This window comes from Hypanus sabinus, chromosome 2 (genome assembly GCF_030144855.1).
Source record: "Hypanus sabinus isolate sHypSab1 chromosome 2, sHypSab1.hap1, whole genome shotgun sequence".
NCBI classification, from domain to species: Eukaryota; Metazoa; Chordata; class Chondrichthyes; order Myliobatiformes; family Dasyatidae; genus Hypanus; species Hypanus sabinus.
Genome location: NC_082707.1, coordinates 10,442,829 through 10,469,719, shown reverse-complemented (window position 1 = coordinate 10,469,719; position 26,891 = coordinate 10,442,829). Strand labels below are relative to the sequence as shown.

General features: G+C 45.5%; 1 long non-coding RNA gene across 1 annotated transcript; it reads left to right on the top strand.

The window, feature by feature from the left end:
- The first annotated feature begins 6,666 nt into the window (after window positions 1-6,666).
- LOC132406384 (uncharacterized) lies at window positions 6,667-23,186 on the top strand. Its single transcript, XR_009516149.1, has 3 exons — window positions 6,667-6,806; window positions 11,228-14,378; window positions 22,956-23,186. It is a non-coding gene; the product is annotated as an uncharacterized LOC132406384 (long non-coding RNA).
- Window positions 23,187-26,891: the final 3,705 nt, after the last annotated feature.

Below are 26,891 nucleotides of genomic sequence, written 5' to 3'. Positions count from 1 at the left end.
TGTACTCACTGGAATTTAGACGGATGAGGGAGAGGGATCTCATTGAAACCTAACTCAAACGTTGAAAGGCCTAGACAGACTTTACTGCTGTACCATTGAGAGCAATTGCATCTCAGTGTGGTATGGAAATTGTCCCTTATTGGACCGCAAAGCACTCCAGCGTGTGGTGAAAACTACCCAGTGGATTATCAGCACCCAATTGCCCACCATTGAGAACACCTACCATAAACGCTGCCTGGGCAGGGTGAAAAGCATTATCAAGGATGCATCTCACCCTAACCATGGACTTTTTACTCTCCTCCCATCCGGTAGGCACTACAGAAGCCTCCACTCCCACACCAGCAGGCACAGGAAGAGCTTCTTCCCTGAGGCTGTGACCCTGCTGAACCTCACATCACAGCGCTAAGCAGTATTGCACCCATATTGTACTGTCTCAGTACTTTTATATTTGTGTGCTGTAGCACTTACTTTTTATTCGCAGTTATTTTGTAAATAACACTATTCTTTGCATTTCTGGTTAGATGCTAACTGCATTTCATTGGCTTTGTATCTGTACTCGGCATAGTGACAATAAAGTTGAATCTGATCTAATCTAATCTAATCAGAGTAGATGAAGAAAGGGTGTTTCACACTGGTGGTGGAGCTTCTGACAAGAGGGCACAGCCTCAGGATTGAGAGGCCCTTTCAAAACAGAGATGCAGAAAAATATCTTTAGACAAAGGGTGGTGAATTTGTAGAATTTGTTGCCACGTGCAGCTATGGAGGCCAGGTCATTGGGTGTATTTAAGGTGGAGATTGACAGTCTCTTGATTGGACATGGAATCAAAGGTTACAGGGAGAACTTGGGGAACTGGGGTTGAGGGGGAGAAAAAAAAGGATCAGCCATGATTGAATGGTGGAACAGACTCGATGGGCCAGATGGCCTAATTCTGTTCCTATGTCTTATGGTCTTCTTCTTGTCTAGCACTATACTCCGGCCACAAAAGAACAAATTTCATGACATATGTCAGTGATAATAAACTTGATTCTGCCTTCTTCTCATAACATAGAACACAGAACATTACAGCACAGGACAGGCCCTTCACCCCACAATGTTGTGCCATCTTTTTAACTTACTCCAAATTCAATCTCTCAGACAGCCCTCCATTTGTCCTTCATGAGCCTGTCTGAGAGTCTCTCAAATGTTCCAAATTTATCTGTCTCTACTACCACACGGGCATGGGCTCACAACAGCACAGAATCAGGACTTTTGACCCATACCAAAGAAAATGCCCATCTAAGCTTGTCCCATTTGTTGAAGTTTGGCCTAGACCTCATTAAATCTCTCCTGTCCATATATCTGTCTGTGTTTTTTAAACATTGTTAATGCACCTACCTCAAATATAAGACCATGAGATATTGGCACATAATTAGGTTATTTAGTCCATCAAGTCTACTCCCCTATGACTTTGTCTCCACAGAATTCCACAGATACATCACTCTTTGGGTAAAGAAATTCCTCCTCATCTCCATTTAAGTAGATGTCCCTCTATTCTGAGGATGTGTCTTCTGTTCTTAGACTCCAACACTATTGGAAACATCCCCTCCACATCGACTCTATCAAGACCTTGCTACATTCAATAGGTTTCAATGAGATTCCGCACTCCTCACCCCCCCCACTTTTTCTTTTAAATTCCTGTGAGTACAGGCCCAGAGCCATCAACCGTTCCTCGTATGATAAGTCTTTCAATCCTGGAATCATTTTCGTGAATCTCCTTTCAAACCTCTACAATGACAACAAATCTATTCTGAGATAAGGGGCCCAAAACTGCTCACAGTATTCTATGTGAGACCTCACCAATGCTTTATTAAGTCTCAACATTATATTCTTGCTTATTTCATATACTGACTACATTCTGGGTGGAAAAGTTGCCTCTCGGTTTTCTATTAAATTTTTCCCTTATCCTGCTTGATTCCCCAACACTGGGAGAAGATTCAGGGTTCTCTCCTTATCCATGCTGCACATGATTTCTATAGACCCCACAGTTCCCCAATATATCAATGAATTTACATCTGGTACATAACTACACTGAAAACTGCAAATAACCATGGATGTTATAGTCATTGAAAATTATAGCACAGAACCAGACACTTGGGCCCATCTGATCTCTGTGGTCTGTGTTGGGATCGATATTTTTTACGTTATATGTCAATGATTTGGATGATGGAATTGATGGCTTTGTTGCAAAGTTTGCCGATGATATGAAGATAGGTGGAGGGGCAGGTCGTTCTGAGGAAGTAGAGAGGCTACAGAAGGACTTAGATGGATTAGAATAGGCAAAGAAATGGCAGATGGAATACAGTGTCAGGAAACATACGGTCATGCACTTTGGTGGAAGAAATGAACAGGCTGACTATTTTCTAAATGGAGAGAAAATTCAGAAGTCTGAGGCACAAAGGGACTTGGGAGTTTTCGTGAAGGATTCCTTAAAAGTTAATTTGCAGTTTGAGTCTGTGGTGAGGAAGGCAGATGTAATGTTAGCATTGATTTCAAGAGAACTAGAATATAAAAGCAAGGATGCAATGTTGAGACTTTATAAAGCACTGGTGAGGCCTCACTTGGAGTATTGTGAGCAGTTTTAGGCCTTTTATCTTAAAAAGAATGTGCTGGAACTGGAGAGGGTGCAAAGGAGGTTCATGAAAATTATTCCAGGATTGAATGGCTTGTCATATGAAGAGTGTCTGATGGCTCTGGGCCTGAATTCACTAGAATTTGGAAGAATGGGAGGTGATCACATTGAAACCTATCAAATAGTGAAAGGCCTTGATGAGTGGTTGTGGAGAGGATGTTTCCTATGCTGGGGAAGTCTAAGAACAGAGGGCACAGTCTTATAATAGAGGGACGTCCTTTTAGAATGGAGATGAGGAGGAATTTCTTCAGCCAGAGAGTGGTGAATCTGTGGAATTCTTTGCCACAGGCAGTTGTAGAGGCCAAGTCTTCATACTTAAGGCAGAGGTTGATAGATTTTTGATTGGTCAGGGCTTGAAGGGATACGAAGAGAGGGCAGGAGATTGAGGCTAAGAGGAAAATTGAATCAGCCATGATGAAATGGCGGAGCAGACTTGATGGGTCATTTGGCCTAATTCTGCTCCTATATCTTAATGTCTAATCTGTGCTGAACTATTAATCTGCTTAGTCCCATTGACCTGCATCCGAACTATGTTCCTCTATACAACTCTCATCCCTGAACTTATCCAAATTTCTTTTAAATATTACAATTGAATCTGCATTTTATTTATTTATTTACTGAGATACAGTGTGAAACAGGCCCTTTGGGCCCTTCGACCCGCACTACCCAGCAATCCTCCAGTTTAAAGCTAGCCTACAATGACCAACTATCTACCAACCGGTACGCCTTTGGACCGCGGGAGGAAACCGGAGCACCCAGAGGAAGCCCACGCGATCACGAAGAGAACGTACGAGATCCTCACAGGCAGCGGTGAGAATTAAACCCGACTCCCCGACTCACCTGTACTGTAAAGCATTGTGCTAACCACAATGCTATCATGCCACACTTCCAGCAACAGTTCGTTCCACATTCTTAATCCCATCTGTGTGAAGATGTACTCCTTAAACTTTTCAACTTTCACCCTGATGCACCATCAATAACTCTTGGAGACGAGAGGCGAACGATAGGCTTTTATTAGCGGCAAAAGGGAGCATGGCATCTTGGAGACTGGGGGCGGGGGGGGGGGAGCAGTGCCTCCAATCGCCTTTATACAGGGGTCTATGGGAGGAGCCACAGGAGCAGTCAGCAGAGTGGCGTGTCCAGACAGGTATACATAGTTTAACACACACCCTTAACACATGACCAGTCTCATCCAATCTCAGTGGAAAAAGCCTATTGGCATTTATCCTATCTCATAATTTTGTAAACCTCTGACAAATCTCTGTCATTCTCCTAAACTCTGGGGAATAACGTCCTAACCGTATCAACTTCCCCAATAACTCAGGTCTCCAAGCCCTGGCAACATCCTTGTGAATTTTCTCTGTACTCTTTCAACTTTATTGATATCTTTTCTGTGGCTGGGTAAACACAACTGGACAGAATACTCCAAATTAGGTCTCACCAAGGTCTTATACAACTTCAGCCAAACATCCCAACTCCTGTACCCACTACTTGGAGTTATGAAGGCCAATGTGCCAAAACTCTCCTTATGACCCCATTTACCTATGATGCCACTGTCAAGGAAGTATGGACCCAGACCCCTCTGTTCTACTGCACTCTGGTGTGCCCTACACTGTGTAAGTATCTCCCCCAAAGTGCACCATCTCACATTTTTCTGTAATTAGTATTTTCCAGCCCATTTTTACAGCTGGTCTTTCAGCAAGTTCCAAGATCTATCTCTTTTAACTTCCATGCCCGTCGTTCCACGAACCTGGCTTCTGTCACATTAAAGGAAGAATGTGGAGGCTTTGGAGAGGGTGCAGAAGAGGTTTACCAGGATGCTGCCTGGATTAGAGGACATGTGCTCTAACGAGAGGCTGAATGAACTTAGGTTGTTTTCTCTGAAGTGGCGGAGGCTGAGTGGAGATCTGATAGAGGTTTGTAAGGTTATGAGAGGCATAGATAGAGTAGACAGTCAATATATCTTTACCAGGGTTGAAATATTTAAAACCCGAGTACATGCAATTCATGTGAAGGGGGTTAAGTTCAAAGGAGATGTGAAGGGTTAAGTTTTTTACACAGAGAGTGGTGGGTGCCTGGAACACACTGCCAGGGGCTGCTGATTAAGATTTTTAGATAGGCACAGTGTATGTGCAGCAAATAGAAGGATGTCGGTATTATATAGGCAGAAGGGATGAGTTGAGTTGGGCATTTGATTACTCATTTAATTGGTTCAGTACAGCATTGTGGGCTGAAGGGCCTGTTCCTGTGCTGTACCGTTCTATGTTCAGTCATGGTCCATACTGACCATCACCACCCCTCTGTGCTAGCCCTATTTAATCCTTTACCATCTGTCCACAATGTTCCAGAGCCCAACACTTACCCACAAACTTGGAACAATCTACAACAGACATTTACCCTGTCAATTTGCATGACTTCGGGACGTGGGAGGGACCTGGAGAACATGAAAATTCCACACAGAGCTCATGCATGAGGGTGCAAGGTGAAAAGTTTAAGGGGAACTTGAGGGAAAACTTCTTCACTCAGAGTGTGGTGAGAGTGTAGAATGAGCATCCAGTGCAAGTGGTGCATGTGAGCTTGATTTCAATGTTTAAGAGAAGTTTGGATAAGTACATGGATGGTAGGGGTATGGAGGGCTGTGGTCCTGATGCAGATTGATGGGAGTAGGCAGATTAAATTGTTCAGTCATGGACTCGATGGGCCGTTTCTTTGCTGTACTTTTCTATGACTCCATGATTTCTATAACAGCAACTGAGGTCAGGATCAAGTTGGGTCTCCGAAGCTGCATTAAATCATGGCAAGAAGGTTATTGCAGGTTACAACAGGAAGCAGAGCTGGGCTGAGAAGTGGCAGATGGAGTTCAGTCCTGAAAGGTACAAAGTGACTCACTTTGGAAGATCAAACCTGAAGACAGTGTGCAGAGTTAATGGCAGGATTCTTAGCAGTGTGGAGTAAGAGAGGGTTCTGGGGCTCCACCTCCATACACTGTAAGCCTCAAAGTTGCCACACAAGTTGATAGGGTGGTTAAGAAGGCGTATGGTGCACTGGCCTTCATTAGCCAGGGGACTGAGTTCAAGAGCCACGAGTGATGTTGCATTTCTAAAAAACTCTGGTTAGATCAGAACTCAGAATATTGTGTTCAGTTCTGTTTGCCTCATTATAGGAAGGATGTGGAAGCTTTACAGGAGAGATTTACCAGGATGCTACCTGGATTAAAGAACATGTTTTATGAAGATAGGTTGAACAAGTTAGGCCTTTTCTCTTTAGAGCAAAGGAGGATGAAAGGAGACTTGATAGAGGTGTATAAAATGATAAGAGGCACAGATAAAGTGGACAGCCAGAGAATTCTTCCCAGGACTAATATGAGAGGGCATAATTTTAAGATGATTGGAGGAAAGTATCTTGGGGGGGGGGGTAATGTGAAGGGTGAGTGTGCTGGGTGCATGAAATGCGCTGTGGGGGTGGTGGTGGAGGCAGATGCATTCGGGTTATCTAAGATACCCTTAAATAGGCATGCGGATGTTAGAAAAATGGAGGGAAGCATTAGACTCAGCTTGGATTACGTTAAATGTTGGCACCCCATTGTGGGCTGAAGGACCTGTACGGTGCTACACAGTTCCATGTTCTAGTGTCACCATACTGTCTAAGTTAGCACGCTGTCACTGATCCAGTAACCTCAGTGTTGGCTGTGAGATCTTACATCATCCATGTTCGTGATACCAACTACGATCTACCTTCAAGCTATTCCTGCTGGATCTGGTGTGTAAGACCAAGAATTTTCTTCAAATAAAAAAAAACGATTTTTTCCCTATTCAGAAGTATTATTGGAATTCTGCGAGAAGCTTCATTCAGAACTGTCAAAACACCAGCGTACGATGGTTTGATGCCTGAGTGAGGACGAGTTAAACTATAATACATTAATTGCTGATTTACGGCAATGTTGGCAGTGTTTGGATCACCGAGATTCCTGCTCAAACTCAAACCCTTTATTGAGCAACAGTAACACAGCGCGGATACAGTCCCTTTGGGCTGACCAGTCCATCCTGACCATTGCGCAGGAATGACCAGACAATGATCTATTCCATTTTGCTGATCAGAGCAATGAGGAAGATTGAAACATTGAGGCAAACATGGAAGGTGAGTGAGAGGATAGCGGCAACTACCTGCCTTTTGATCACTGATGGGATCCCTCTGCTGCCGGAGAAGGAAGCATTGTGGTGTATCGCTGCGCCTGCAGGTCAGGCCTTTGTGTTCAAGCAGCATTTCTCTTTCCATGATGTCGGAGCATGTTACTGAGGTTCTGCGTTTATAGATTTAGACTATGGACTGTTGACAGTTTCAGCTTTATGGTTTTTATATTGTGTGTTGCCATCTGTTCTTTCTTGTTATTTTTTGTGTGGGGGGGTTAGGGATCAATGTTCTTGTTGCATTTTGTGCAGGGGGAGGAGGGATAGGGGCCAATGTTTTATTTTGCTTTTGGTGGGGGGGGAGGAGGGTTTGGGGGTCGATTATTTTGTTTTTGGGTTTATTGTTGCTCTTTGAACTGAGTTCCATGGTTTTCTTTGTTTCTTGGCTATCTGGAGAAGAAGAATCTCGGAGATGTATACTGCAAACATACTCTGATAATAGATGAAACTTTGCACTTTGAACTTTAAACATTCCAGCGTCAATGTAGCATGTCCCCATTGTTCAGCTGAACAGCACAAGCAACAACAACAGAACAAAAGCAACTAAATGACAGTAAATCAAAAACTCTTTCCTCCCTACTACCCACCCACCAATCAGACAGCCCTTCAGCCGCAGAACAGGCCACCTCCAGGCCTGCAGTCTCCACTGCACTCACGATATCAAGCTCCGACTTCCCCAGTGACCTCGCAGACTTACAATCCCAGGACTTCGGCCATTGGGTCTTGACCTCTGTGGTGAACTAAGTATACCTGTCTGGACATGCCCCCGCTGACTGCTCCTGTGGCTCCTCCCACCAGACCCCGGTATAAAGGCGATCAAGGCCTGAGCCCGGCCTCTCAGTCTCCAGGATGTAGTATGGTGGTCACTCATTGCTTGTTCCTTCTTCCAGTCAATAAAAGCCGATATCTCGCCTTTACGTCTCAGAGTGAGTTATTGATGGTGCAGCAACCTCCAAACATGTCAACTTTAGCCTTTGACCTTAGGGCTTCAGTTTTTGGTATTAACCCATTTTCCTCCATCCTCTCCCTCATGTATCTATCCAAGTGCCCCTTAAATGATACTGTTGTATAAGCCACAATCACTTCCTCTGACAGCTCGCTCCATATAGTGACCACCCTCTGCATGAAGAAGTTGTCCTTCATGAACCTATTAAATCTTTCTCCTCTCACCATAAGCCAATGCCCCCAAGTTTTGGACTCCCCTACCCTGGGGAAAAATGAATTACCATCCACCACATCTTAGTCTTTCATATAAGGTCATCCCTTAAGTCCTCCTAAAGACCCAGCCTCGTCAACCTCTCCTCATAACTTAGACCCTATAGTCCTGGCAACGTACAGAATCAGAATCAGGTTTATTATCACCAGTATGTGTCATGAAATCTGTTAACCTAGCAGCAGCAGTTCAATGCCAAACATAATATAGAAGAAAAAAAACAAAATAAAATAATAATAAATAAATAAATAAATTTACAGTATATATTTATTGAATAGATTAAAATCCTACAAAAAACAGAAATAATGCATATTTAAAAAGTTAGGTAGTGTTCACGAGTTCAATGTCCATTTAGGAACCGGATGGCAGAGGGGAAGAAGCTGTTCCTGAGTTGCTGAGTGTGTGTCTTCAGGCTCCTGTACCCCCTTCCTGATGGCAGAGGGGAAGAGGCTGTTGCTGAATCGCTGAGAGTGTGTCTTCAGGCTCCTGTACCTCCTCCCTGATGGCAGAGGGGAAGAAGCTGTTCCTGAATCGCTGAGTGTGTGTCTTCAGGCTCCTGTACCTCCTCCCTGATGGCAGAGGGGAAGAAGCTGTTCCTGAGTTGCTGAGTGTGTGTCTTCAGGCTCCTGTACCTCCTATCCGATGGTAACAGTGAGAAAAGGGCATGTCCTGGGAGCTGGAGGTCCTTAATAATGGATGCTGCCTTTCTGAGACACCACTCCTTGAAGATGTCCTGGGTACTTTGAAGGCTAGTACCCAAGATGGAGCTGACTAGATTTACAACCTCTGCAGCTTCTTTCGGTCCTGTGCAGTAGCCCCTCCATACCTGTCAGTGATACAGCCTCTCAGAATGCTCTCCACACCACCTTTATAGAAGTTCTTGAGTGTACTTGGTGACATACCGAATCTCTTCAAACTCCTAACGAAGTATAGTTGCTGTCTTGCCTTCCTTATAACTACATTGATATGTTGGGACCAGGTTAGATCCTCAGAGATTTTGACACCCAGGAACTTGAAGCTGCTCACTCTCTCCACTTCTGATCCCTCTATGTGGATTGTATGTGTTCCTTCATCTTACCCTTCCTGAAGTCCACAATCAGCTCTTTGTTCTTCCTTGAGTGCCTGGTTGTTGCTGCGGCACCACTCCGCTAGTTGGCATATCTCACTCCTGTACATCCTGTCATCACTATCAGAGCTTTTAGCAGCAATGGTTGTATCATCAACAAGTTTATAGATGGTATTTGAGCTCTGTCTAGCCACACAGTCATGTGTATATAGAGAGTAGAGCAGTGGACTAAGCACACACCCCTGAGGTGCACCAGTGTTGATCGTCAGTATGAAGGAGCTATTATCACCAATCCCCACAAATTGTGGTTATCTGGTTTGGAAGTCGAGGATCCAATTGCAGAGGGAGGTACAGAGGCTCAGGTTCTGCTACTTCTCAATCAGGATTGTGGGAATGATGGTGTTAAATGCTGAGCTATAGTCGATGAACAGCATCCTGACGTAGGTGATTGTATTTTCCAGCTTGTCGAAAGCCGTGTGGAGAGCCATTAAGATTGCATCTGCCATTGACCTATTGTGGTGATAGGCAAATTGCAATGGGTCCAGGTCCTTGCTGAGGCAGGAGTTCAGTCTAGTCATGACCAACCTCTCAGAGCATTTCAACCTGGAACATGTCGAAGCCATACAACCTAGAAAAAGACCCTTTAGATCAACTTGTCCAACCCAACTGCGTTGGCCATTGAACTTGCCCCCGTAGCAGTGAGAGGTTGAAAATGTCCTTGAGTACTCCCGCCAGTTGGTTGGCACAGGTTTTCAGAGCCTTACCAGGTACTCCATCGGGACCTTCCATCTTGCGATGGTTCACCCTCTTTAAAGACAGTTTAACATTGACCTCTGAGTCAGAGGTCACAGGGTCACTGGGTGCAGCAGGGATCTTCACAGCTGTCGTTATATTCTCCCTTTCAAAGCGGGCATAGAAGGCATTGGGTACATCTGGTAGTGAAGTATCGCTGCCATTCGTGCTATTGGGTTTCACTTTGCAGGAAGTAATGTCTTGCAGACCCTGCCAGAGCTGTTGTACATCCGATGAAGCCTCCAACCTCATTTGAAACTGTCCCTTCGCTCTTGAAATCACACCTGGTTTTCTGGTACAGGCCTTGGTTGCCAGACTTAAGTGCCACAGATCGAGCCTTCATCCTTGGAAATCTGCTCCGCACTCTTTCCAGTTTAGCCACATCTTTCGTATTTTAGGGTGACATCTTCAGGTGGTGGTGCCTCAGGACAGTGTTATCCATCATTAACCAGGGCATATACACTAATGAAACCCACCCTCAACAATTCAGGACAGCTTCTTCCCTCCGCCATCGACTCCTGAATGGCCCGTGGACTCATGAACAACACTTATTGCTCTTTGTGCACTATTTATTTATCTTTAATATTTCCTATTATAATTTATAGATTATTTTATGTATTGTTCACTCAACAGCTGCAAAGCAACAAATTTCACAAGATGGTAGTGATAATAAACCTGAATCTGGTCCTTTCGACCATGAAGGAATTCTTTCTACACTTCTGTAGAAAGCTTTGACAAGAACAGCCACGGTTAGGTGAAGACCCTGACCACCCACGTCATATGACATGGCACATAATGAACGAATGAACATGCCTCAAGTGTGAAATAATGCTGGAATAACTGGTCACGCAGTGGTTAGTGTGACTCCCTCACATCTCCAGTCACCCTGGGCTGAACCTGATCTCTGGTGCTGACTGTGTGGAGCTGGTGCGCTCTCCCTTTGGAGACAGAGCACACAGTTAATGCTCAAGAACTAGAAAATAGGAACGAAAGTGTTGAATTTCCATAGCATCACACACACATCCTCAGCACATCGCAAATACTTTATGGTCTAGATGACTATAAAATAAAGATTTCTACAAATGGAGGCATCTATACATTGGAAACTCTTCTGATCAGTGATGTGGAACTAATTGTTAATGTTAAATCTGAGGTTGATAGATATTCCTTAACCAACGGTAATAAGGGACAAACTGTTGGATTACAGATCAACTAGGAAGGCTGCTGTGCTAACTAATTGCTTGAAGTGTGTTCCTTTAGTTTCTGGAACGTTGAACCAGCTTCTGTCTGCTCCCTGCAGTTTGACCGAGCAACTTGGATCAACAGACCTGCCCAGGACTGAGGACTGCTCTTAATCTTCCTACAAAGCCTGAATTTTCTTTTGCTAAAGGCTGTGATTGGAGGTTTCAGCTGAAGTAATCCTAAACTTGAATATATTACGACTCCCCTCAGAGCTGCATGCAAAGAGATGCCACTTTCCAGCACCATCTTCATCTTGATCTTAGCCATTGTTGGTTCAATGACTTGCAATGCTGTCTCAAGTTCAAGTTTATTGTCTATCTGACTGCGTGTGTATATAGCCAAATGTAACAATGTTCCTCTGGACTATGGTACACTCACTAAACATTTATCACACATAGCACATAAACAAAATATTACCACAAACAAGTTAATAAAATATAACTCAAAGTGTATGTATTGCACAGCGCAGGCAAACAGTGAACAGCTCGCCATCCTAGTGATGAGACCTCGGTGCTGACAGGGTTTTTATCAGTCTAATTTTCTCCTTGGAGCAACGGAGGATGAGAGGTGACCTGATAGAGGTGTGTAGGATGATGGGAGGCTTTGATCGTGTGGATAGTCAGAAGCTTTTCCCCAGGGCTGGAATGGCCAACGTGAGGGGGTATAGTTATAAGGTGCTTGGAAGTGGATACGGAGGGATATCAGAGGGTGGTGGGTGCATGGAATGGACTGCCAGCGAAGCTGGTAGGCAGATACAATAGGGTCTTTTAAGAGACCCTTAGAGAGGTACATGGAGCTTAGGAAAATAGACTATGTGATAGGGTAATTCTAAGCTGTTTCTAGAGTAGGATGCACAGTTGGCACAACATTGTGGGCCGAAGGACTTGTAATGTGCTGTAGATTTCTATGTTCTATGTTCTCACAGCTTGAGGAAAGAGGCTGTAAAATCATAGAAAAAAACAGAATACCAATCTGAATTACTTATATAGAGAGAAAGGAAATAAAAGGCAAAAATTTCACCTTACAGTTCTGAGGGAAATAGTCCGACATGGAATATTCAGTTCACAGACAATTCTCAGAAAGGGATCTCTTTGTTAAGTTTATTGTCATATTGAAGATATTGTCATTGAAGATATAGGAGCAAATAAGGCCCATCGAATCTGCTCCGCCATTTCATCATGGCTGATCCATTTCCCTCTCAGCCCCAATCTCCTGCCTTCTTCCCGTACCCCTCCGTGCTCTGACTCTATCAACCTCTGCCTCAAATATACACAAAGTCTTGGCCTCCATAGCCACCTGTGACAACAAATTCCACAGATTCATCACTTTCTGGCTAAAGAAATTCCTCCTCATCTCTGTTCTAAATGGACATCCCTCAATTCTGAGGCAGTGTCCTCTGGTTTTAGACTCCCCCGTCACGGAAAACATCCTCTCCACATCCAGTCTATCAAGGCCTTTCAATATTTAATAGGTTTTAATGAGATTCCTCCTCATTCTTCTGAATTCAAGCAAGTACAGACCCAGAGCTGTCAAACGCTTCTAATATGATAAGCCTTTCAGTCCCAGAATCATTTTTGTGAACCTCCTTTGAACCGTCTCTAATGTTAGCACATCCTTTCTTAGATAAGGGGCCCAAAACTGCTCACAAAACTGACCGATCTCTTATAAAGGCTCAACATGGCATCCTCACTCTATGTTCTAGATCTCTCGAGATGAGTCCATGTACGCACAGGCGCATTAAAAAAACTGGCAACGGCATCACAGGCTCATAGCATCAGGTAATCAGCGTTCACAAGAAAAGCATAAATTAAATAAAATTATGCATGCCTTTTTACAAGGAAGAACACAAATAAGACAAAATAGTCCATTGTAGAACAAGTGGTCACAGTGTTGTAATAGTGAAGTAGTGAGTGGGGTTGTGAGAGTTGGTCCATGAACGAAATGGTTGAAGTGAAGCAGTTGTTTGTCCCTGAACAATGATGCAACCAGTAAGTACACTTGCAAGAGGACATCTGTATGATAAACCGGAAAGAGTTGTGAACTCAGCCAGCTCCGTCATGGGCACTAGCCTCCGCAGGATCCAGGGCATCTTCAAAGAACAATGCCTGAAAGAGGTGGCGTCCATCACCCAGGTCATGCCTTGTTCTAGTGTTACCGTCAGGTAGGAGGAACTGGAGCCAGAAGGCACACACTCAGCTATTCAGGAACAGCTTCTTCCCCTCTGCCATCCTATTTCCGAATGGATATTCAACCCATGAACACTGCTTCACTACTTATTTAATGTAACTCTTTAATATATATTTACTGTAATTCACTGACTTTTCCCTATTATTATGTACTGCATTGTTCTGCTACTGCAAGGTTAACAAGTTTCACAATGTATGCTGGTGATATTAAGCATGATTTTGATTCTGATGTTTGAGTATTTAATGCGACTTACCTTCTGAACCTTCTAGGAAAGTTACCGGCATGTTTTCCATCTGTGTGCTGGGTCCAGGACATACACCTATATACCTGATTGTTAATGCAAGTATCTAATCAGCCAATCATGTGGCAGTATCTCAATGCATAAAAGCATGCTGACACAGTCAAGAGGTTCAGTTATTGTTTTGACCAAGCATCAGAACGGGGAAGAAATGTGATCTGAGTGACTTTGACAGTGGAATGATTGTTGGTGCCAGACGGGGTGGTCTGAGTATCTCAGAAACTGCTGATCTCCCAGGATTTCCACGCACAACAAACTCTAGAGTTTACAGAGAATGATATGAAAAGCTTTAAAAAAAATGCAGTGAGAGGCAGTTCTGATGGCCAAAAACATCTTGTTAATGTGAGAGGTCAGAGGAAAATGGCCAGACTGGTTCAACTTGACAGGAAGGCAATGGTAACTCAAATAAGCAGAAGAGCATCTCTGAATGTACAACACGTTGAACGTTGAAGTGGATGGACCACAGCAGCAGAAGACCATGAACATGCTCTCAGTGGCCATGTTATCAGGTATTGGAGGGACCCCTCCGTCAAGATGCAGTCTTTCATTGGAGATGGTAAACTGCAGAAAACTTTGAGACAGAGATCCTGCAGCAACCTGTCATGTAATGGAGCAGGGAGAAGCTCTTTCAGAGAGCCGCCACAGGCTGCCTCCCGTGTTCTGTGAGCAGAGGCTCCTCCCCTGAACATCGAGAAGCATCAGTGCAGTGACCGTTCCAAACAGGGTAAATAAATGACTCCACTCCCTGACAAGAACGCTGTGAAACTATAACCAGGGCTGCACTCAGGCACAAGTATGGGGTCTGGCCTCTCATAAAACAGACACACAGATGCCACAGCCTGCGTTAAATCCAAGCAAAGCCCTGACAATGGGATGGGAGTTAATGTTTAATGATGAGTGCATTAGACTGATCCTGGTCAGTGCCTGAACGTGACACAGTGTGTGATTGTGGCACAGGCTGGCAGGTATCCACAGCACACGCGTGTACACACACACACACACACACACACACACTTTCCAGAAAGGACCAGTAACATCATGAAGGATCCCACCCCACCCCCCTGCTCACAGACTGTTTGTCCCACTCCCACAGGGAGGAGGCTATGTAGCATCCAAACTCAAAAAGTTACTTTCCCCAAGCAGTGAGGCTGATCAACACCCCCCACCCACTAACCCACCCCTCCACACCCCCAACCACCACTGCTTCATCATTTCCTGTCAGAGTCACCTTATGCACAGACGCTCCTGTGCCTAGTGTCACTTTATGGACATACAATTAATCTACTATAAGCTATCTTATATTTACTGTGTTTTTTTTATCTTACTGAGTTTTTTTGGTGCTGCATTGGATCTGGAGTAACAATTATGTCATTACACTTGCGTAAAGGAAACGCTCTGGAATCTCAGCCGGCCAGTGGCGCAGTGACGTCAGCCCCAGACTTTGGGACGAGTGGTCCTGTGTTTGATTCTGACCGGCTACTTGCATGCTTTCCATCTGTGCTTCGTCGATCATTGAGCAAGCAACTCGGCCTCATAAAAAACAAGACAAAATGCTACGGAAATGGCAAAAATGCCACCCGATGTGCCACAAGGTGTGAAAAGGAACAACAAAGATCTTGAATCTTGAATCTTCTCAAGCATTCCGGGAGTTGACCTGCTTCTCCCTGGCCTGTTCATTCCGAAATCCCTGATGAGTCTAGTGTTGAAGCTGTACACGCTGTTGTTGATGGGTCTGTAAGGATGGGTGGGTGGGTGTGTATTTTGTGAAGGAATGTCCTCTTTCCACCTCTACACAGGTCCTCTCCAAAGAAATATAGCATATCTTCTCCCAGTGATCACAGTGAAAGAGGGGATGAGCTGGATGATGGGGGCCTTGATGCCTTCCTGACGCAGCGACTTCTGCAGGTGCTGTCAGTGGTGGAGAAGGCTTGTGCCTACGATGGACCAGGCTGTCTCCAGTACTCTCCGCAGTGTTCCGGAGTGTCGGAATCGCATCCCCGGCCATGATGCAGTCTGTCAGGATTCGTGCTGCTTGCATGCCCCTTCAGAAGTTACAGAGAGTCAATGTCAAAGTGGCAGCAACGGCCTTGCACAGTAAGACCTAAGAAATTACTGTGAGCTTCAGAAAGGGTAATATGAGGTAATATGAGGGAACACACACCAGTACCCACAGAGGGATCAGAAGTAGAGAGAGTGAGCAATTTCAAGCTCCTGTGTGTCAATATCTCTGAGGATCTATCCTGGACCCAGCATATGGATGCAGCTATAATGAAGGCATGACAGCGGCTGTATTTCACTCAGAGTTTGAAGAAATTTGGATCGTCACCAAAGGCTCGCAAATTCTCTGAAGTACCACAGAGAGCATTCTAACTGCATCGCCATTTGGTACAGGGGGTGTGGGGTGGGGGCCTGCTACTGCTCAGGATCAAATTAAACTGCAGAGAGTTGTAAACTCAGTCATCTCCATCATGGGCACCAGCCTCCATAGTATCCAGGACATCTTCAGGGAGCAGTGTCTGAAAAAGGCAGCATCCATCATTAAGGGCCCCCATCACCCAGGCCATGCCTTGTTCTCATTGCTGCCATCAGGGAGGGGGTACAGGAGCCTGAAGACACACACTCAATGATTCAGGAACAGCTTCCCCTCTGCCATCTGATTTCTGAATGGACGTTGAACCCATGAACACTACCTCACTACTTTTTTTATTTCTACTTTTGCACTACTTATTTAATTATTTTATATAATATATACTTACTGTAATTCACATTTTTAAAATTGTTACGTATTGCATTGTACTGCTGTTGCAAAGACAGCAAACTTTGTGACAGTGCTGGTGATATTAATCCTGATTCTGAAAGTGAAGTTTTTGGTCAGACGCACAAGTCACTGTAGAAATGCGCGTAGAAATTGCAGAGGCCCTAGCAGAGATATTTATATTATCCTTAGCAATAGCTGAGGTACCGGAGAATTGGAGGATAGCTAATGTTCTTCCGCTGTTTAAGAAAGGTTCTAAACATAACAGAAAATTGTAAACCATTGAGCTGAACATCGATAGTGGGAAAGCTGTTGCAAGGTATCCTAAGCAACTGGACATACTGTATGAGGATTTGGATAGACATGAACTGATTAGGGATAATCAGTATGGCCTCCTGCATGGTACTGATCTTACAGAGTTTCTTGAGGAGGTTACCAGGAAAGCGGTTGAAGCCAGGGCACTTGACAAGGTCCCACATGGGAGGTTGGTCTAGAAGGTTCAGCCATTCGGTATTCAGGGTGAGGTAGTAAACTGGGTTAGTCATTGGCTTTGTGGGAGAAGCAAGAGAGTGGTGGTACAGGGTTGCCTCTTTTGACTGGAGGTTTGTGATGGCTGGAGTGCTGTAGGGATCGGAGCTGGATCTCCTGTTGTTTGTCATCTATATCAATGATCTGGATATAATGTGGTGAACTGGATCAGCAAATTTAGGGATGAGATCAAGATTAGGGGTGTAGAGGAAGACTATCAGAGCTTGCAGCAGGATCTGGACCAGCTGGAAACATGGGCTGAAAGATGGCAGATGGGATTTAATGCAGATAAGTGTGAGGTGTTGCACTGCAGTAGGACCAACCAGGGTAGGTCTTACACAGTGAATGGTAGGAAACAGAGGAGTGCGGTAGAACATAGGGATCTGGGAATACAGGTCCATAATTTGTTGAAAATGACAGGGTCAAAAAGAAAGCTTTTGGCACATTGGATTTCATTAAAGTATTGAGTACAGGAGATGGGATGTTATTTTGAAGTTGTATAATAATTTGGTGAGGCTTAATTTGCAGTAATGTATACAGTTTTGGTCACCTAACTAGAGGAAAGATGTAAGTAATGTTGAATGAGTCCAGAGAAAATTTAGCAGGGTGTTACCAGTACTGGGACCAAAGTTATAAGGAAAGATTGGCCATAAGACCATAAGGTATAGGAGCAGGATTAGGCCATTTGGCCCATCGAGTCTGCTCCACCATTTCATCATGGCTGATCCAATTTTCCTCTCAGCCTTAATCTCCTTCTCCCTGTATGTATGACTTCATGATCTGACCAATCAAGAATCTATCAAACTCTGTCCTAAATATATATGACCTGGTCTCCGCAGCTGCCTGTGGCAAAGAATTCCAGAGTTTTACCGCTCTCTGGCTAAAGAAATTCCTCCACATCTCCATTCTAGAAGGATGCCCCTTCATTTTGAGGTTGTGTCCTCTGGTCTTAGACTCCTCCGCCTCTCCACATCCACTCAATCGATGCCCTTCCCCATTCAATAGGTTTCAATGAGGTCACTCCTCAATCTTTTGAATTCTAATAAATTCAGGCCCAGAGCCATCAGACACTCTTCATATGACAAACCATTCAATCCTGGAATCATTTTCATGAACTGCTCACAATACTCCAAGTGAGGCCTCACCAGTGCTTTATAAAGTCTCAACATCACATCCATGTTTTATATTCTAGTTCTCTTGAAATGAATGCTAACAATGCATTAGAGTTTCCTCATCAGAGACTCAAACTGCAAAATAAACGTTATGGAATCCGGCACAAGGACGCCAAAGTACCTTTGCCCCTCAATTTTTTGTATTTTCTCTCAACTTAGAAATAGTCAACCCTTTCATTTCTTCTACTAAAGTGCATGACTGTACACTTCCCAACACTGTATTCCATCTGCCATTTTTCTGCACATTCTCCTAATCTGTCTAAGTCATTTTGTAGCCTCTCTACTTCCTCAAAACTACTTGCTCCTCCACCTATCTTCATATCATCTGCAAACTTCGCAACAAAGCCATCAATTCCATCATCCAAATCATTGACATATAACATTAAAAGAAATGGTCCTAACACAGACTGTGGAACACCACTAGTCACCAGCAGACGGCCAGTAAAAGCTCCCTTTATTCCCACTCTTTGCCTCCTGCAAATCAACCACCACTTTATCCATGCTAGAATCTTTGTTGTAGTACCACGAGCCTGTAGATTGTTAAACAGCCTTACATGTGGCACCTTGTCAAAAGCTTCTGTAAATCTGTAAATCAACCAATTACCCTGTATGTCTTGCTTGTTCAAAGAATTCCAACAGATTTATCAGGCAAGATTTTCCCTTGAGGAAACCATGTGAAAATCATCTATTTTATCATGTGCCTCCAAGTACCCTGAGATCTCATCCTTAATAATTAACTCCAACATCCTCCCAATCACTGAGGTTTGATGAATTGGCCTATAGTTTCCTTTCTTCTGTCTCTCTCCCTTCTTGAAGAGTGGAGTGACATATACCATTTTCCAGTCTTCCAGAAGCATTCCAGAATCTAGTGATTCCTGAAAGATCACTACTAATGCATCCATGATCTCATCAGCTACCTCTTTCAGAACTCTGGGGTGTACAACATTTGGTCCAGGTGACATCTAACTTCAGACCTTTCAGTTTCTCAGGAATCTTATTTCTAGTTATGGTAACTACACACAATTAATGCCCATGACATCTGGAACTTCCGCCATACCGCTAGTGTCTTCCACAGTGAGGACTGATGCAAAATTCATATTCCAATTCATCTGCTATTTTGTTGTCACGCCATTACTACATCTCCAGCATTGTTTTCTAGTGGTCAATATCCATTCTCACCTCTCTTTTACACTTTATGTATTAAAGAAGCTTTTGGTATCCTCTTTAATATTACTGACTAGCTTATTTTCATATTCAATCTTTACCTTCTTAATGACTTTTTCAGTTGCCTTCTGTTGGATTTTAAAACTTTCCCAATCCCCTTACTTCCCACTAATGCTTGCTCTATTATATGACCTCTCTTTGATTGTTATATTGCCTTTAACATCTCTTCTTATCCACGGTTGTGTCATCTTTAGAATGCTCCTTGGGATGTACCTCTCCTGTGCCTTCTGAATTGTTTCTGGAAATTCCAACCATTGCTGCTCTACCATCAGCATGCCAGTGTTCTTTTCCAATCAATTCTGGCTAACTCCTCTCTCATGCCTCTGTAATTCCCTTTATTTGTGTGTGCCATACTCTGCCAGAGCCTTTTTTTCCCAAGTGGTTGTCTCGGAGGAAAGATTCGGTGATCCTTCTCACAGCGCAGTGTTTTTTTTTATGAAGCCAAGTTGTGAGCTTGACACTCAACCCAGCATGAATGGAAAGCGTGTCCAGGAGCAGCATGGACTGGATTCGAACTTGGGAACCTTCGTTCCGGAGTCCGGCGCTGATGTCTCCGTGGCCAGTTCTGGCCAATTCCCTTTACTCCACTCTAATACTGATACATCTGACTTTAGCTTCTCTTTCTCAAAGTTTAGGGTGAATTTGATCATATTATGATCACTTGCCCTTAAGAGTTCTTTTACCTTAAGGTCTCTAACCAATTCTGGTTCATTGTACAACAGCCAATCCAGAAGAGCTGAACTTCTAGTGAGCTCAACCATGAGCTGCTCTAAAAAGGATCTTGTAGGCGCTCTAGAAATCCAGCACCAACCTGATTTTCCCAATCTACATGAATATTGAAATTCCCCTTGACAATTGTAACTTTGCTCTTTTGCCGTGCATTTTCCATCTCCCATTGTAATTTGTAGACCACATCCTTACTGCTGTTAGAAGGTCTGTATACAACTTCCATCGGGGTCTTTTTACCCTTGCAGTTCCTTTGCTGCATCCACAATGATTCAACACCTTCCGACCCTTTGTCACTGCTTTCGGCTTTTTACCAATAGGGCAATGCTGGCCCCTCTGCCTTCTTGCCTGTCCTTTCAATACAATGTGTATCCTTGGGCATGAAGCTCCCAGCTATAATCTTTCAGCCAGGATTCAATGATGCTTACAGCATCATACCTGCCAATCTGCAACAGTACTAGATAGGTTAGGACTTTATTCCTTGGAACAGAGAAGATTGAGGGTAGATATGATAGAGGTATACAAAACTATGAGGAGCATAGATAGGGTAAATGCAAGCAGGGTTTACCCACTGAGGTTGGTGGGATTAGAGGTCATGGTTTACATTTTAAGGGAAACATGAGGGGAAATCCTTGATAATGCTTTTTGCCATGGACTTTTTACTCTGCTCCCATCCGGTAGGCACTACAGGAGCTTTGTATCCACACTCAGCACAACGACAATAATGTTGAATTTAATCTAATCCAATTTGTCACGTAGAGGGTTGTGAGAGTGTGGAATGGTCTGCCAGTGGAACTGGTGCATAAAAGTTTGATTTTCATGTTTAAGAGAAGTTTGGATAGGGACATAGATGATAAAGATGTAAGACCATAATACTATAAGAAATAGGTGTCATGGTCCAGATCATTTATTCCCTATCTTGCTCCTAATTTCCTTCGATTATGCCACGGTCCTGATCATTAATTTCCCAATTGCATCCTATTCTTTTTGATGATGGCACACCTGGTTTCCATCAAGAACTCAGTATAAGAACCCCAAGTCTGGGCCAGAGCCCTGAGTTGGAGCCTGAGCTAGAATGAAAGAGTAATTAGCTGGAACACACATACTCATGAGTGTGCTTGCTGAAGCAGTAATGAAGCCTGTGTCCGTGGGTGCATAGACTCTGCAGCAGAGTCTGTGTCTGTGGGTGCACAGACTCTGCAGCAGAGTCTGTGTCTGTGGGTGCACAGACTCTGCAGCAGAGTCTGTGTCTGTGGGTGCACAGACTCTGCAGCAGAGTCTGTGTCTGTGACAGGAACCATGTAACAGAAACACAGACAGAGCACAGAGAGTTAGGGTCATCGGTCGGGGGATGGAGAGTTAGGGTTACCAGCTGGGGGGGACGGAGAGTTAGGGTCACCGGCCCGGGGACGGAGAGTTAGGGTCACCGGCCCGGGGACGGAGAGTTAGGGTCACCGGCCCGGGGACGGAGAGTTAGGGTCACCGGCCCGGGGACGGAGAGTTAGGGTCACCGGCCCGGGGACGGAGAGTTAGGGTCACCGGCCCGGGGACGGAGAGTTAGGGTCACCGGCCTGGGGGACGGAGAGTTAGGGTCACCGGCCCGGGGACGGAGAGTTAGGGTCACCGGCACGGGGACGGAGAGTTAGGGTCACCGGCCCGGGGACGGAGAGTTAGGGTCACCGGCCTGGGGGACAGAGAGTTAGGGTCACCCGCCTGGGGGACGGAGAGTTAGGGTCACCGGCCCGGGGATGGAGAGTTAGGGTCACCCGCCAGGGGATGGAGAGTTAGGGTTACTGGCCTGGGGGATGGAGAGTTAGGGTCACTGACCCGGGGATGGAGAGTTAGGGTCACCCGCCAGGGGATGGAGAGTTAGGGTTACCGGCCCGGGGATGGAGAGTTAGGGTCACCGGCCGGGGGGGGAGGGAGAGTTAGGGTCACCGGCCCGGGGATGGAGAGTTAGGGTCACTGGCCTGGGGGACGGAGAGTTAGGGTTACCGGCCGGGGGGGAGGGAGAGTTAGGGTCACCGGCCTGGGGGACGGAGAGTTAGGGTCACCGGCCCGGTGACTGAGAGTTAGGGTCACCGGCCTGGGGGATGGAGAGTTAGGGTTACCGGCCGGGGGGGAGGGAGAGTTAGGGTCACCGGCCTGGGGGACGGAGAGTTAGGGTCACCGGCCCGGTGACTGAGAGTTAGGGTCACCGGCCTGGGGGACGGAGAGTTAGGGTTACCGGCCGGGGGGGAGGGAGAGTTAGGGTCACCGGCCTGGGGGACGGAGAGTTAGGGTCACCGGCCTGGGGGACGGAGAGTTAGGGTTACCGGCCGGGGGGGAGGGAGAGTTAGGGTCACCGGCCTGGGGGACGGAGAGTTAGGGTCACCGGCCCGGTGACTGAGAGTTAGGGTCACCGGCCTGGGGGACGGAGAGTTAGGGTCACCGGCCTGGGGGACGGAGAGTTAGGGTTACCGGCCGGGGGGGAGGGAGAGTTAGGGTCACTGGCCTGGGGGACAGAGAGTTAGGGTCACTGGCCTGGGGGACGGAGAGTTAGGGTCACTGGCCTGGGGGACGGAGAGTTAGGGTTACCGGCCGGGGGGGAGGGAGAGTTAGGGTCACCGGCCTGGGGGACAGAGAGTTAGGGTCACTGGCCTGGGGGACGGAGAGTTAGGATCACTGGCCTGGGGGACGGAGAGTTAGGGTCACCGGCCCGGTGACTGAGAGTTAGGGTCATTGGTCAGGTTTCTGATATTAGAGCCATCGGTTGGTGCATTTAACATCACGGTGATCACGTCACAACCATGTATTCGGCAGGGCAGCAGATTTGGCATTTGTGCTCATGAATATGCATATATCAGCTAATTAGACTCCATTGTGATGGTACTTAACTCCATTCTTTTCCTTGCAGTGCTTGTCGAAACTTGAGCCAAGTACGCGTCGTTACCTGCTTGCATTCGACCTTGCCTGAGGAATTGGACTGTCGAGTCAACTGACTCTGAAGATTAGCAGTGTTTGTTTTGTATTCAGTTATTCCTTTCAGCCACAGTGTTGGCTTTGTTTTCCATGAGAATTTTTTTTTAATTAACAGCCCTGTTTGGCCTAGCATTTATTGTTTTCCTTTCCCTCTACTCTGTTCGCATTAAAGTCTGTGAGCTATTGGACCTCTTCAGTGTCTCTCTGTCTCTCCACACTTGGGCAATATCCCAACATAGTGACAGCAAGTCTCAACCACACAAAGATGAACCCACCAGAGAGAGAGCAGCAGATCTTGGCCCTGAGATTGGGTAGGGGACAAGCTGCAGGCAATTGAATCTATACTGGGTGAAGTTATGGAAGCAAGGAGGCAGATAATCTCATGCGAATGAACCCAGTCTTATCTGGAAGAAGGGGCAACATCCTTGGCCACAACTGTTCAACGGCTCACCGCAGACAATTGGACTCAGGTGTCTATGATTTCCGCTCTCACGGTTGCCGTCCATGAGCTTGCTGTGGACAGCCAACATCAGCTGACACCCATTAGCTTCTTGCCAATAGCAATTCAGCAGCCTCTGTCAGCACCAGTCTCAGCTTCTGAGACTGATGCTGTCCCAGTATCTCGTAGGTCCTCCTTTTCCGCTGCCCCGACAACCTCTGCTACTAAAGCTCTCACACCCTAGCCAGAACTGACAAACACCTTCGGACCCCCATACACTTCCGTGTCTGTACAGGAAACTGAGTATTCCACCACCAGGCAGGTATTCCGGTGATCCCAATGGCTGCAGGAACTTCCCAATGCGAACTGACAAAAGGATGTAGAAAAACTAGGAAAGAAGAAAAGAAAACCTATTAAAGGTTTTAGAAACTAGGCACCGTCAGAGCTCTAGAAAATTACAAGGGTACCAGGAAAGAGCTCAAAAATGAAATTAGGAGAGCCAGAAGGGGCCATGAGAAGGCCTTGATGAGCAGGATTAAGGAAAATCCCAAAGCATTCTACATGTATGTGAAGAGCAAGAGGATGAACCGTGTGAGAATAGGACTGATCAGGTGCGATAGTGGAAACGTGCATCGAGCTGGAGGAGGTTGCGGAGGTACTTAATGAATACTTTGCTTCAGTATTCACCAGGGTCCTTGACAATTGTGGGGATAACTTGTAGTGGACTGAAATGCTTGAGGGAATGTGCTGGAGATGTTACATCTGATAAGTCGCTGGGTCTGGATGAGATATACCCCAGGCTACTGTGGGAAATGAGGGAGGAGATTGCTGAGCCTCTGGCGATGGTCTTTGCATCATCAATAGGGATGGGAGAAGTACTAGAGGATTAGAAATTCGCAAATCTTGTTCCCTTCTTCAAGAAGGAAGTAGAGATCACCCAGGAAATTATAGACCAGTGAGTCTTACTTCAATGGCAGACAAGTTGTTGAAGATGCTGAGAGGTAGGATTTATGAGTATTTGGAGAGACATGATCTGATTAAGGATAGTCAGCATGGCTTTGCCAAGGGCAGGTCATGTCTTACGAGCCTAATTGAATTCTTTAAGGGTGTAACAAAGCACATTGATGAAGTTAGTGCAGTGGATGCAGTGTATATGGATTTCAGTAAGGCATTTGATAAGTTTCCCCACGCAAGGCCCATTCAGAAAGTATTGAGGCATGGGATCCAAGGAGACCTTGCTTTGGCTTGCCTACAGAAGACAAAGGGTGGTTGTGGATGCCCTATCAAAAGTGTCTCCTCACTACACAATGCCTCTGTTTGTAAACAAGCTACCTCATCTTCAGCACTAATATCCACCTTTCCTACAAAACTTCTTGCATTGAGGTATCTGCAGCTCAGGCCACCAGTCACAGCCTGCTCAACCCTTTGATTCCTTACCTTGTCTGAGGGCTTACCAACATCTACCTCCACAACCTCTCCACTATCTGTTCTGGCACTCTGGTTCCCATCCCCCTGCAACTTCAGTTTAAACCCCACCATGCAGCATTAGCAAACCTTCCCACTGGGATATCAGTCCTCCTCCAGCTCAGGTGCAAATCATCCCTTCTGTATTGGTTTTACCTTCCCTTGAAGAAAGCCCAATGATCCAAAAATCTTATGTCCTCCCTCCTATACCAACTCCTTAACCACGTATTAAACTGCATAGTCTTCCTAGTTCTAGCCTCACTTCCACATGGCATGGGTAGCAGTCCTGAGATCACAACCCTGGAGTCTTTCCCTTTAACTTAGCACCCTGAACTCCCTATGCAGAACCTTGTTACTCGTCCTACCCATGGTATTGGTACCTACATGGACCACGACTTCTGGTTAAGAGTGCTGAAGACTTAATCCGAGATATCCCGGACCTTGGCAACCAGGAAGGAACATACCATCCAGGAATCTCGTTCACATCCTTAGAACCTTCTGTCCATTCCCCTCGCTGACAAATCACCCATCACCACAGTGTGCCTCTTCTCCTCCCTTCCCTTCTGAATCACAGAGGAAGACACAGTGCCAGAGACTCGACACTACGGCTTCCCTCGATTAGGCCATCCTCCCAATAGAATCCAAAGTGATTTATACCTGTTGCTGAGTGGAGTGGCCATGGGGTACTCTACACTGGCTCCTTAACCCCTTTCCCCTTCCTGAATGTCACCCAGAGTCATCAGTAAAGAGGTGGAAAAGCGCATCAAGGAGCACAGGAAGTGTATCGGTTTGTGCTACCTGAAGAAATCACAGGTAGCAGAATATTGCATTTGCAATGGCCATAGGATTGACTTCGGCACAAAACTATTGTGCCACGTGGTGGCTTTTGGGACTGCCTAGTGAAGGAAGCCATTGAAGTGAAACCAAAGAAAAAGAATTTTAACAAAGATGAAGGTCTCGCTCTAAGTAAGAACTGGAATTCAACTGTAACAAAGGTGGGACAGTGGAAACCTGATTGGATGAGGATGGAATCAGGAGGGACGGATGACGGGGGTAAATATACCACCAGGCTAGACATGCCTAGGCATCATCCCTGAAAAAAATGGCAGAATTTGTCACTGAAATGCCAATTAAAGTCTTTCCCTGTACTCGGCTGGAAGCCCAAGTTTATTCACCCGGAAAGCACCGTATCGTTTTCTTTCTTTTGATTATTAGAGCCACCAGCCGGCCAGTGTGTGTGAGAATCATCGGTCCCAGCTCTGAGAATGATCTGTCCAAGCACTGAGTATAGGAGTCGCCAATCACGGTACTGAATATTACAGTATTCAGACAGAGCAAGAGTCATCAGCTGGGGAATTGAGTATTAGTCACTTGTCTGATGTCTCTAACACTCAGTGACCTGCTAAGTTCCTCCAGCATTTTCTGTGTGTTGTAGAATCTCTTGTGTCTACCCTTCATTCTCCTACTGTCCAATGAAAAAAGACCTTTCTCCTCAATTCAGTTCCTCGTGTTGCAACAGCACCTTTGTAAACCTCCTTTGCACTCTTCCCAGCTTAATGACACCCTTCATATAACAGGGTGGCCAAAACTGGGCACGTTATTGCAAATTCAATCTCACTAATGTCCCGTCCATTATGAACATTTTTTAAACAAAGCATGTTCAGGAATTACACGTCCAAGAATGGTTTGAAGCTCAGTGTGAAAGAATGAGGTGGGGAGGGGCACTGGGCTTGCAGCCCCATCCTGTAAAATCCCAGTGCTACAGAAACATCAACAGATATGTGAAGTGGTTCATTTTGGTAGGCCAAATATGATGCCAGAATATAGTATTAATGGTAAGACTCTTGGCATTGTGGAGGATCTGAGAGATCTTGTCCATCGGACACACAAAGTGGCTGCGCAGGTTGACAGTTTGTTAAGAAGGTGTATGGTGTGTTGGCCTTTATCAACCGTGGGATTGAGTTCAAG